Below are 12,353 nucleotides of genomic sequence, written 5' to 3' on the forward strand. Positions count from 1 at the left end.
CACCCTGGCATGGCACAGCTTAAAAATGCCAATTGTCACATCGTCTGGGGTAAAGTAAGCCCAAACAGGCGACCTACGCACCGACCTCCTGTCAGATGGGATGGTGCTGGCTTGCGCCTGTTCAGGCTCAGTGCGCACAGGCGGAGCCGGCACCTGCTGCTGCTGCCACCTTCTGCTGCCATTACCAGTGGAGCCCCTGCCACTGGGCTCCCTGGTGACCTGGCACACCGTTTGCTTTGGGTGCCTACCTTCCTCATCAGTGCTGCTCTCACCTGACAAGGGAGGTGGCACCCATTCAAAATCACCCTCCTCTTCATCGCCTATAATGTTAGACCCAAGGTCGACCAGTGGTTGACTGAGAGAAACAGCAGACGTGGAGCCCCCGACCTGGCTCTGCTGTCCCCTCGCTAACGCTTGGGTCTGACTAGGTGTGGGGGTTCTGTGGCTGAAGCCACCCACACCAGTTGGAAGGGATGTCACTGGGATACTGACAGGTGGTACCCCCTCCTCCACCTCCATCCCTTCCAAAAGGTCCTGACCATCCGGACTGAGCTCTAGCTCACTCTCCTGCATTACCTTCCCCAAGATGTCCCTCTTACTGTCGCTGTCAAACAGCATCAGGGTCGATTCTTGGGGACTGGTCCTACAGGAGGTGGAAAGCTGCTGTGGCTCAGAGCTTGGGCAGAGGACTCTGTGCCACTGGTTTGGGTCACAAATTACACCACTGGCTCGGCGTCCTGAGATGAAATGGGTCGGCTGCCACACCCCTAAAAAATCACGGATCAGGCGGACGCCCCTGCCACCTGCACCCATCCCTCCGTAGGTAGAGGAGCGCCCCGTGATGGCAGTGGTCCAGCACTGGAACCAACTCCCCTACCACGACCACGGCTGCCGGCACGACCACGTCCACTCATTATTTCACCAAATGAGTAAATGACCACAATGTTTTTAAACAACAGAAAAAAAATGTAGAAAGAAAATAATGAGGGAGTTTGGACAAACTTTATTGGGTTGGGTACAAAGGGGCAAAAAAATAAAAAATAGATACGAAACCCTAAAACAATAACACTAATACAGAGGCAAAGACTGTTTTTTTGTTTTTTGTTTTTCACAGACAAAAGACACAGACAATAATCCCTCACTAACAAATGAAACCCTAAAACTGTTACACTAAAACACAGGTAAAGACTTTTTTTGTTTTTAAATAAACATCCGATTGACTTGATCCCAAACTAAGGAACATATGGGTAAGCCCTATAAAACTCCTAGAGCTCTCCCTGACTGCTTTGCCCATGCAAAGATCTTTATGATAGATAATTGCATGCCCTCGTACCTAGACTGTGTGACACCTGAAAACCCTATAATAGTGTGGGGACACGACCACCGGCTCCCTACACTTAATACGGAGGGAGTCAGGGTCACCTAGAATCAAGTCAGCACAGAAACACAAATAAAGGAAAAGACTTATCTGAGGAACCAGCAGTTGCAGCTTCTGGCAGTGAACACAATCCAGGAAGTAGTATAAACCGCAAAGTGAGGCAGTATGGGAGGGAATATAAAGGGAGGCAATCAGTGTAAATAGATGATAGCTGGGAGAAGGAAAAGAGATGACAAAGTGAAACCAAAACAAAGAACATCATTCAAGAGGTACAGAAGAACGTCTACCAGAGCTTCTCAGAGAGCTGGCGGTGACAGTACCCCTCCCTTTACGAGTGGGCTCCGGACACTCAGAGCCCACCTTCTCAGGATGGGACCTATGGAAAGCCCTGATAAGACGAGTGGCCTTAATGTCCGCCACTGGGACCCACATCCTCTCCTCAGGACCATAACCCTCCCAATGAACGAGGTACTGGAGAGAACCGCGGATAATGCAAGAATCCACAATCCTAGAGACCTGAAATTCAAGATTACCATCAACAACAATCGGAGGAGGAGGCAAAGAGGAGGGTACAGTGGGTTGGACATACGGTTTTAATAGGGACCTGTGAAAAACATTATGGATCTTCCAAGTCTGAGGAAGATCAAGACGGAAGGCAACGGGATTGATGACGGACAAGATCTTGTAAGGCCCAATAAACTTAGGACCCAACTTTCAGGAGGGAACCTTCAGTTTGATATTCTTTGTAGACAACCACACCAGATCACCCACATTCAGGTCCGCCCCAGGCACACGTCTCTTATCCGCCACACTCTTATATCTCTCACTCATCCTCTTCAGATTACCCTGAATATTTTGCCAAGTAAATGACAAAGACGAGGAAAATCTCTCCTCGTCAGGTAAACCAGAAGACCCCTCTCCAGAGAATGTCCCAAACTGCGGATGAAACCCATATGCACCAAAAAATGGTGACTTATCCGAGGACTTCTGGCGACGGTTATTTAAAGCAAACTCAGCAAGGGACAAAAAAGAACACCAATCCTCCTGATTCTCTGCCACAAAACAGCGCAGATATGTCTCCAGATTCTGATTGACGCATTCGGTCTGGCCATTCGACTGCGGGTGAAAAGCAGAAGAGAACGACAACCGAACCCCCAAGCGAGAACAGAAGGCCTTCCAGAATCTGGAAACAAACTGCGTGTCCCTATCAGAAACTATGTCTGAAGGAATGCCATGCAATTTGACAATGTGATCAACAAACGCTTGCGCCAGCGTTTTAGCATTGGGTAACCCAGGAAAGTGAATGAAATGCAACATTTTGCTAAAACGGTCCACTACTACCAGAATCACAGTCTTCCTCGAGGAACGAGGCAGGTCCGTAATGAAGTCCATGGACAGATGCGTCCAAGGGCGGGAAGGAATGGGTAGCGGGAGGAGAGAACCCGATGGCCGTTAATGAGGGACCTTGGCACGAGCGCAGGTCTCGCAGGCTGACACAAAACCCTCAACCGTCTTACGAAGAGCCGGCCACCAGAATCTCCGAGCAATGAGATCCACTGTGGCTCTACTCCCCGGGTGCCCAGCAAGGACAGTATCGTGGTGCTCCTTAAAAACCTTGTGTCGTAAAGCGAGAGGCACAAACAACCTCCCAGGAGGACAAAGATCAGGAGCCTCTGCCTGAGCTGCCTGAACCTCTACCTCCAAATCAGGATAAAGAGCAGAGACGACCACCCCTTCAGCCAAAATGGGACCCGGGTCTTCAAAGTTCCCCCCTCCCGGAAAACAACGTGACAGAGCATCAGCCTTCACATTTTTAACCCCAGGACGGAACGTGACAACAAAATTAAACCTAGAGAAGAATAAAGACCAACTGGCCTGTCTCGGGTTCAGATGCTTGGCTGATTCCAAGTAGGCCAGATTCTTATGGTCGGTAAACACGGTAATAGGGTGTCTGGCTGCCTCTAGCCAATGGCGCCATTCCTCAAAAGCTAATTTGATGGCCACCAACTCCCTATCTCCAACATCGTAATTTCTCTCTGCGGAGGAGAGTTTCCTTGAGAAAAAGGCACATGGTCGCCATTTGGCAGGAGAGGGACCCTGAGACAAGACTGCACCCACACCCACCTCAGAAGTGTCCACCTCAACAATGAAAGGCAGAGAGACATCAGGTTGTACCAAGATGGGAGTGGAAGCAAAACTCTCTTTGATACTAGAAAAGGCCTTAAGCGCATCTACTGACCAGGAGGAAAAATCTACCCCCTTTTTAGTCATATCAGTGAGTGGCTTAACAACAGAGGAATAATTCAAAATGAACTTCCTGTAATAATTGGCAAAAGCCAAAAACCGCATCAGCGCCTTCTGATTCTCAGGAAGCCCCCAATCAAGCACAGCGCGGACCTTCTCAGGGTCCATGCGAAAACCAGAAGCGGAGAGAAGAAAACCCAGAAATTGAATTTCTGGAACCGCAAACACACATTTTTCCAGTTTAGCGTACAATTTATTCTCCCGCAGAATGAGCAAGACCTGACGTAGGTGGTCCCTATGAGTTTTAAAATCAGGAGAAAAAATCAAAATGTCATCCAGATACACCAGTACAAATTTCCCCATTAAATGATAAAAAATGCTATTCACAAAATGTTGGAAGACGGCTGGAGCATTCATCAAACCAAAGGGCATAACCAAATTCTCGAAATGGCCCTCAGGGGTATTGAAGGCCGTCTTCCATTCATCCCCTTCCCTGATCCTGACTAGATTGTATGCCCCTCTTAAATCCAACTTAGAAAAAACTTTAGCCCCAACAATCTGGTTAAACAGGTCCGGGATCAGAGGAAGCGGATAAGGGTCACGAATTGTGATACAGTTCAGCTCCCTGAAATCCAGACATGGTCTTAAAGAACCATCTTTTTTCTTAACAAAAAAAAAACAGCGGGGGGCGGAGCCTGACCGCTGAGCGTGATGGAGGTCTGAGAAAGAGCTCCTGCCGCCTAGACCCGTGTTTCAGGATATAAAGACACTTAAACTCCGATGAACATGGTTAAAATTGGGAGAGACAAGCCCAGAGACCATCAGGCTACCCCTAAACACAAGAAAGGACAGACGGAGATGGACCGTTACATCAGGAAAAAGCTGGCACTTTCACCAGTGCGGCTGAGCAAAATGGCGCCGCAACCCTCACTACTAGAATCGGAGGAGGAGGACGGAGATGAATGCAGAGGTGCTGAAGGAGGAAGGGAAGAGATCGATACCGTACATTCGGATGACAGCAATACCATTCTCACTAGATCCTTCCTCAAAGATTTACTTACCCAAGCAATGGCACCGCTGCTCCAGGAAATCAGAGAAATGAGGGAGGACGCAAAATCACTAGGCCACAGAGTCGAATCTCTTGAAGGGAACCAGAGCCTAATAACTAATAGAGCGTCTGCAGTATCCGATCTCCTGGAAAAACAAGAAAAATCGCTCAATACAGCTCTGATGCTAATTGAAAACCAGGAGAATCGGAGCAGAAGAAAAAATGTCCGGTTTAAAGGCCTTCCAGAATCCGTGAGTAATGCAGATCTGCAAGATACTGCAGAGCAACTTTTTATTGATCTTTTGGGGGCAGACAAAGCTCAGGACATTACTATAGAAAGGATTCATAGATCCCTGCGGCCAGTCCCTAAGAAAGGAGAACCACCACGCGATGTCATTTGCGGCCTACTAAGTTACAGAAGCACCGCGGCCTTATTACAAGCGGCGAGAGAAAGGAAGGAGTTGCGTTATGAAGATGAAAAAATCTCACTATATCAAGATATAGCCCCATCAACGCTTTATAAAAGAAGGCTGTTGAAACCACTAACGGACCACCTCAGAGAACAAAAGATATTATACAGATGGCTGTTTCCTTTTGGTCTCACCTTCACCAAAGATGGCCGACGCTTCACGATCCGGACCCCGGCAGACTTACCTGAGTTATGGGATCACCTGGAAATTGACCCTATACCGGTGGACTCTTGGATGCCTGTAAACAACTTTCCTAGACAACTACCTCCTCTACCAAATCTGGAACCATGGTCGACCCCATCAAGAAACAGACACTCGAGATCTAACAGAAAATGAAAAAATCTTCTCACACAGACGATATCTACTAAGAATACCAGCTAAATGAGTATTGTGTTCTCGTTTATGAACCAGCTAAATCAATTACTGTTGGTCTTCCACTACATGTATAGTTAAGGATCAGTGTACTAGCTACACTGCGTACTATACGTTTATATCTCAATTACTATCTCTCCACTCTTTGTGTCCCTCTTTTGGCTCAAACAGTCTTCTTCTTTTTCTTCTTTTTCTTCTTTTGCCCCTTTTTCTCTTTGTCACTACCTTTTCCCCTATTGGCTTCCCCCCCCCTTCCCCTTTCTCCCTCCTGTACAAGATAGCTCCAGCCTTATAGATATCATATGAGTGAAAATGGCCTCTTGAACTCCTACCATCTATACCCACCCCTTTTTTTTTTCTCATATGTTGAACTCCTCCGTCTTCCCCAATATTCTTTCAACCCCTATCTTGTCTTTACCCAGTCTTGTCTCTCACTATATCTTTTTATCACTGCATTTATATATGTTCTATCTAATGTCCTACCAAAGATCTAACATGATTCAAAAACCTACTGATCAGAAACAGGTATGTGGTCGGAGTGATGGTCACGTAACAGGACCACCTACTGTACCACATACAATCACAGTTAGTAATAGTTTAATTGGTGTCTTTACCTTACTTCACTACCTTAGGATAAAGGTTAAATATGGTTATATCCTGTTTCTGGGTTAAAATTAACCCTTTACAGAACAATACCCTAACGTCCATTCAGGTTGGTCTCATTTTATGCCTACCTCACTAAATTGCTTCCCACTCTCCTCCTCTAATCCTCTCCCTCCTATGCCATTTTGGTATACCTCTCCCCCCCCCTCCCCCTCTTCCCGCACCCTCCCAATTAGGCTTTAATGCCTGCTATTGATCAGTTTTTTCTAGATTCCACCACCCTTAACATCCATTAATATTACGGTATTGATTGCATACCTTTACCTACACTATACACGGGTCTGCGGTGCCAGATCAGGTTCCCATTGGATCCTCTGTCCCCGTATATCCTTTATCATGAGCAACAATGGCCAAAATACTAGGCCCATTCTATCATGTAGAAGAACTTGGTCCTTCTCTAAACCTAATCTAAAAATAACAACAAATGGACCTACTGTTAATAATAAGTTAAGTGTTATTAATTTTGTTTATAAGTCAGTTTTTAATGACTTTGTTATTATTTCTTTTATTTATGATTTACTACAGGCTGCTTTTGAAAATCTTCTTCTTGAGGACTGTGTCCCCTTGCAGATCCCAACTCCATGGCTTCTGTAACCACAACCACCTTTAACGTCAGAGGCTTCAATTCACCTCAAAAATGGTCTCAGGTACTAGCTCTCTTGAAGAGAGGTAATGCAGACATTTGCTTTCTTCAGGAGACCCATCTAAAATCTGATAGAATTCCCAAACTACCACATTTAAGTTATGACAAATGGTATCATTCCACTTACAAAAAAGCAGCCAGGGGGGTCAGCATAGCTATAGCTAAACACATTCCCTTTGAGCACATATTAACGCTCTCAGACTTGGAGGGTCGTTATATTTTTGTCAAGGGTAAAATAGGTCAAACCTTAATATCCCTAGCAAGCATTTATGCACCGAATAAAAATCAATTTAGATGGCTCAAAGCCACACTTGAAAAATTCCAGACGTTTGCTGAAGGCCTATTGTTAGTAGGAGGAGACTTAAACGTATCCCTTAATCCCAGTTTAGATACTTCAAGAGGTGTCACAGCCCTAGCACAAAAGACTCTTGGTGGCATCCAAAAACTATTAATCAAATCCCACTTAATAGATACATGGAGAACCCTCAATACATCAACTAAGGACTATTCCTACTTCTCACAAACACATCATTCTTTTCAAAGAATTGACTACATATTCATTTCAGACGCACATTTGAGCACCCTTAAAAAAGCAGAAATCGGATCTATCACAATTTCTGATCATGCACCGGTCTCGGCGTGTATGTCCCTTTCCCCTCTTCCAGCGAGGGAGTGGACATGGAGGCTTAATGAGACCTTGCTTGACTCGGATCGCTCTGTATTAGACCTATCTAAAAAGTTGGCCCTTTATTTTCAAGAAAACAAACCCTCTGACACCTCTCAGACTATAGTTTGGGAAGCACATAAAGCTTTCATTAGAGGAGAATTGATAGCCCTAGGTTCTAGGGTCAAAAAAGATAGACAAAAAAACTATAAATTCCCTTTTGTCACAAATTGCAGCTCTAGAATCCATTCAGAAACATTCAAAAGCAAAGATCATGAATGAGGACCTGATTTCCCTTCGAAACAAATTAAAAGAACTGCTCAATATTAGATGCGCTAAAGCATACCAGTATGCGCAATTCAAACATTATGCACACGGAGACAGGGGAAGCAAACTAACATCCCTCCTAATCAAAAAAAGGAAAGATGCACCATTTATTAAATGCATTAAAACACACACGGGCAATATGGTCAACGATACCAGTGAGATAGCCACCGAATTCAGCCATTTTTACAGTCAATTATATAATTTATCCTCGAACTCACAGACAGAAATAAAATTACAAAAGATTGATGCTTTTCTTTCTAAGCTTAACCTTCCTAGCATTTCCAAAGAAGATAACCTTTCTCTATTAGCCCCTATAACCACGGAAGAACTCACGGATATAGTTAAAGCTCTCCCTAATGGAAAAGCCCCAGGCCCTCATGGACTACCTGCGGGTTATTATAAAAAACTACTCCCTACTCTCCTTCCACACATGACAACATGGTGTCAGGCACTAATGTCAGGAATTCGGCCTCCAAAACAAACTCTAGAAGCTACCATCACAGTAATAGCGAAAGAGGGCAAAAAGGAAACAGAATGCAGCAGTTATAGACCAAAATCTCTACTTAATTTAGATGTTAAGGTCTGGGCGAGAATCCTAGCCAATCGACTTAATAAAATTGTCCCAAGTATAATCCATCGAGATCAAGCTGGATTTGTGAGGGGTAGAGAAGGAAATCATCACTCGTGTAGAGTACTGCATGCGATTCAACTAGCGAAGTCGAAAAAATATCCTCTCATCCTTCTCGGCACGGATGCCGAGAAGGCATTTGACCGTGTGGATTGGTCTTATATGCAAAAAGCTCTCCTTAGATTCGGTCTACCCCCCCTCTTCGTTGACGCAGTTATGTCTCTCTATCATCAACCCAGTGCAAGAGTGAGGATCAACGGTACATTATCAAAACCATTCAACATAAGCAATGGCACTCGCCAAGGTTGTCCGTTGTCCCCCACTCTTTTCATCATCACTATGGAGACTTTGCTGCAAGCAATAAGGGACAATCCACAAATCAAAGGTATAAAAACTTCAACGGAAGAGCATAAATGCGCTGCTTTTGCGGATGATCTCCTCCTCCTAATCACAAATCCTATCCAACCATTCCCACCACTTATGACTCTATTTGAACAATTTGGCACACTATCAAATTTTAAAATTAATTATTCTAAGTCTGAAGCACTTAATATTTCCATCCCATCATCCCAAGTCCAATTTTTACGCTCTTCTTATCCTTTTGTATGGCAACAAGAAAAGATCAAGTATCTTGGTATTTTCTTGACAAATGATGCAAAATCCCTATACTCCAAAAACTATACCCCGTTACTGAAAAATATCAAAGACCAACTGAGCTCGCTGTCTCTTCCCTTTGTGTCTTGGCTAGGCAGAAAATACCTTCTCCAAACATATATTATGCCTAAGTTGCTATACCTCCTTCAAATGATTCCCATCCACCTGCCACAAACCTTTTTTGCTTCTATACGCTCACTATTCTCTTCCTTCCTTTGGAAAGGGAAAAAATCACGCCTAGCGTACGACAAATTAATTAGAGATATATCACAAGGGGGTATGGGTCTTCCAGATGCGCAGACCTATTATAGGGCAATCCAACTAAAAAGGTGGTTGCAACTTTGCATACCTAAATTTAGAATTTTAGGTTCTGATATAGAACTCCTTTCCCTGGCCAAATGTCAATTAGCAAACTTATGGGGCATAAAAAAATCTGCATACCCGTTGGGTGAACTGTCCAGAGGAATCCTCACAACCTTCAACATTATCTCAAAAAACACACAATTGCTATCTGACCCTCCCAATTTTCTCCCCTCCTCACTGAGCCCTTTCCTAATCTACCCTAACACTACAAATCCACCAGACTTTTGGAACTCATTTAAAGACATAACCACAAAAGAACTAATGGTTAACACTACCACAACTTCAGCAAGAGATGCAATAAGTTCCTCTCACATAAAGCAGAACAACTTCTTGGATATAGAAATGTTTAGAGACACGTGCTCTAAATTACATAACAAATATGCCTTGAACAAGGAATTAACTTGGTTTGAAAAAATTATACAAGAACAAAAAACTCTTAGACATACTATCTCCAACATCTACAGGAACCTGCTTCACTTACGTAAACAGAACAAACCAGATTATATTACTCAATGGGAGAAAGACCTGGGAGTATCATTTAGTGCAAAAGAAATAGACCAAATTCATCTAAGATCACATGGTTTCTCTAGATGTGTTAAAATCCAAGAACACTCATACAAAACAATGGTTAGGTGGTATAACGACCCGAGTAAACTTTCAAAAATGGGTCTGACTAAGTCAGACACTTGCTGGCGGTGCTTCCAAGGTGTAGGTACTTTAGGACACATAATGTGGTCATGCTCTAAAATAACTGGTTTTTGGTCAACTATTGAAACTGAAATAAATAAAATCTGCAATACCTCAATTAAGCTTACTCCCACTTCAGTGCTTTTATGGCTACCAGTAAAAAGTTGGTCCCCTAAGGCCTACGATCTAGTCACCTGGCTGGTTCAAGCAGCTAGATCACTGATTCCTCTACGTTGGCTAGATCCAGACCCTCCCACAATATACCAGTGGAAAACCAAGGTAAATCAACTCTACCTCATGGAGGAACTCAGCAGCTGGGCCAACCGTTCACACTCCAAATTCCTTAATATATGGAAACCCTGGATTGACCACAGAAAAGATTTGACAAGTTAGCCTCTTTCTCATTTAACTTGAGCTCTGAATATACTTAACATACAGTAACTTATCCTAAACAAGTCCAATCATTCCTACAATTGCCTCTTGGTATAAACAAAGTGAAAAAAAGTCGGAAGATACCTACGAGTCTTGCCTCATTTGGGGTCTGCAGGGAACACAGTCACAACAGTAGCTCAAATCTAATTTTCTCAAACTCTACAACATTTCCCAGGTCCACTATTTCTCAGTAACCTGAAGCAACCTGCGTTGTTTTTATGTTGTTTTTATGTTTCTTTTGTTTTATTTGTTTCTGAGGAACTCTATTTTTCCTCCAGATGCTATTTAATCTAACACTTAATCTGACAATTAGTACTGCTCTTCAATGTGATGTTAGTCTATCTGTGAAAAGTGAACAGTAGTAGCTCACATGACTGTAAGATGCTTACTGGCTTACGTCAAGCACACTACAAGTATACACGTGCATTTACTCTCTGTATTAGACACGTTTCCTTTATGTGTAATATTGGCACATCTTTATAAGTTTATTTTATGGTATTTTGCTGTAAAATATGCCTATTTTTATTTCCTTGACTTGCTCTGCAACAATTGTCTTGTATCCATTTTATTCTTGAAAATAAATAAAAAGATATTTGTTAAAAAAAAAAATAAAATAAAACAGCGGCAACAGGTGACTTCGAGGGTCGGATGTGTCCCTTTCTCAGGCTCTCAGAGATATAAGTACGCATAGCGACTCTTTCAGGTTGGGAGAGATTATATTAACGTGATTTTGACAGCTTGGCACCTGGTATGAGATTAATAGGTAAATCGTACTCCCGGTGAGGGGGCAGCTCCTGGACACCACTCTCTGAAAACACATCCGAAAATTCAGAGAGAAAAGATAGTACAGTCTTGGTAGAAACCTCTGAAAGAGACGCCGTGAGGCAATTCTCTCTGCAAAAGTCACTCCAACCATTTATTTGCCTTGCTTGCCAATCAATGGTGGGGTTATGTTTAGTGAGCCAGGGTAGCCCCAACACTAGAGGAGTAGGTAATCCGCTTAGAACGAAACATGACATATCCTCAACATTAGCATCACCCACAGTCAAACGGATATTGTGAACTATGCCCTTTAACGATTTTTGAGAAAGTGGAGCGGAATCGATAGAAAAAACAGGTATATCCTTTCCCAAAGTGCATACCTGGAAACCATGTGTTATAGCAAATTGATTATCAATGAGATTGACAGCTGCTCCACTATCTACAAAAATCTCACTATGTTCTTGCTATCTAGCGCCACCCTGGCAGGTAGGACAAAACGGGAACTACAAGCAAACGGCAAACCTTCAATTTATGCATCAACCTTGCCAATAGTAACAGATAGAAAGTTTTTAGAGGTTTTTTTTCTTTTTGTTTCTTTATTACCCTCAGAAAACTCCCTGAATCTCCTAGAGGGGCAAACATTTGCCAAATGATTTATACCTCCACAACAGAAACAAACCCTCCTCTGAGAGCTGACTCCTCTACTATCAGAGGCAAGCAAACCCAGCTGCATGGCCTCCTCCTCAGAGGGGATTGAGAGAGACTGAGGCCCCTGTGCACTGAATGAGACCGCCCCACTGTCCTTGGACTGAATATGACAGGAAGGAGTGATCTCTCCTCTCTCTCTAAGATGCCTGTCAATACGAACAGCTCGAGACATGGCAGACTCCAACGAGGTAGGTCTCTCATGAAAGGCAAATGCATCTTTCAATCCCTCCGAAAAACCATGGCAAAATTGACTTCGGAGTGCAGCATCATTCCAACCAGTATCAGCTGCCCATCTCCGAAATTCTAAACA

Source organism: Bufo bufo, chromosome 9 (assembly GCF_905171765.1).
Source record: "Bufo bufo chromosome 9, aBufBuf1.1, whole genome shotgun sequence".
In the NCBI taxonomy this organism is placed as follows: domain Eukaryota; kingdom Metazoa; phylum Chordata; class Amphibia; order Anura; family Bufonidae; genus Bufo; species Bufo bufo.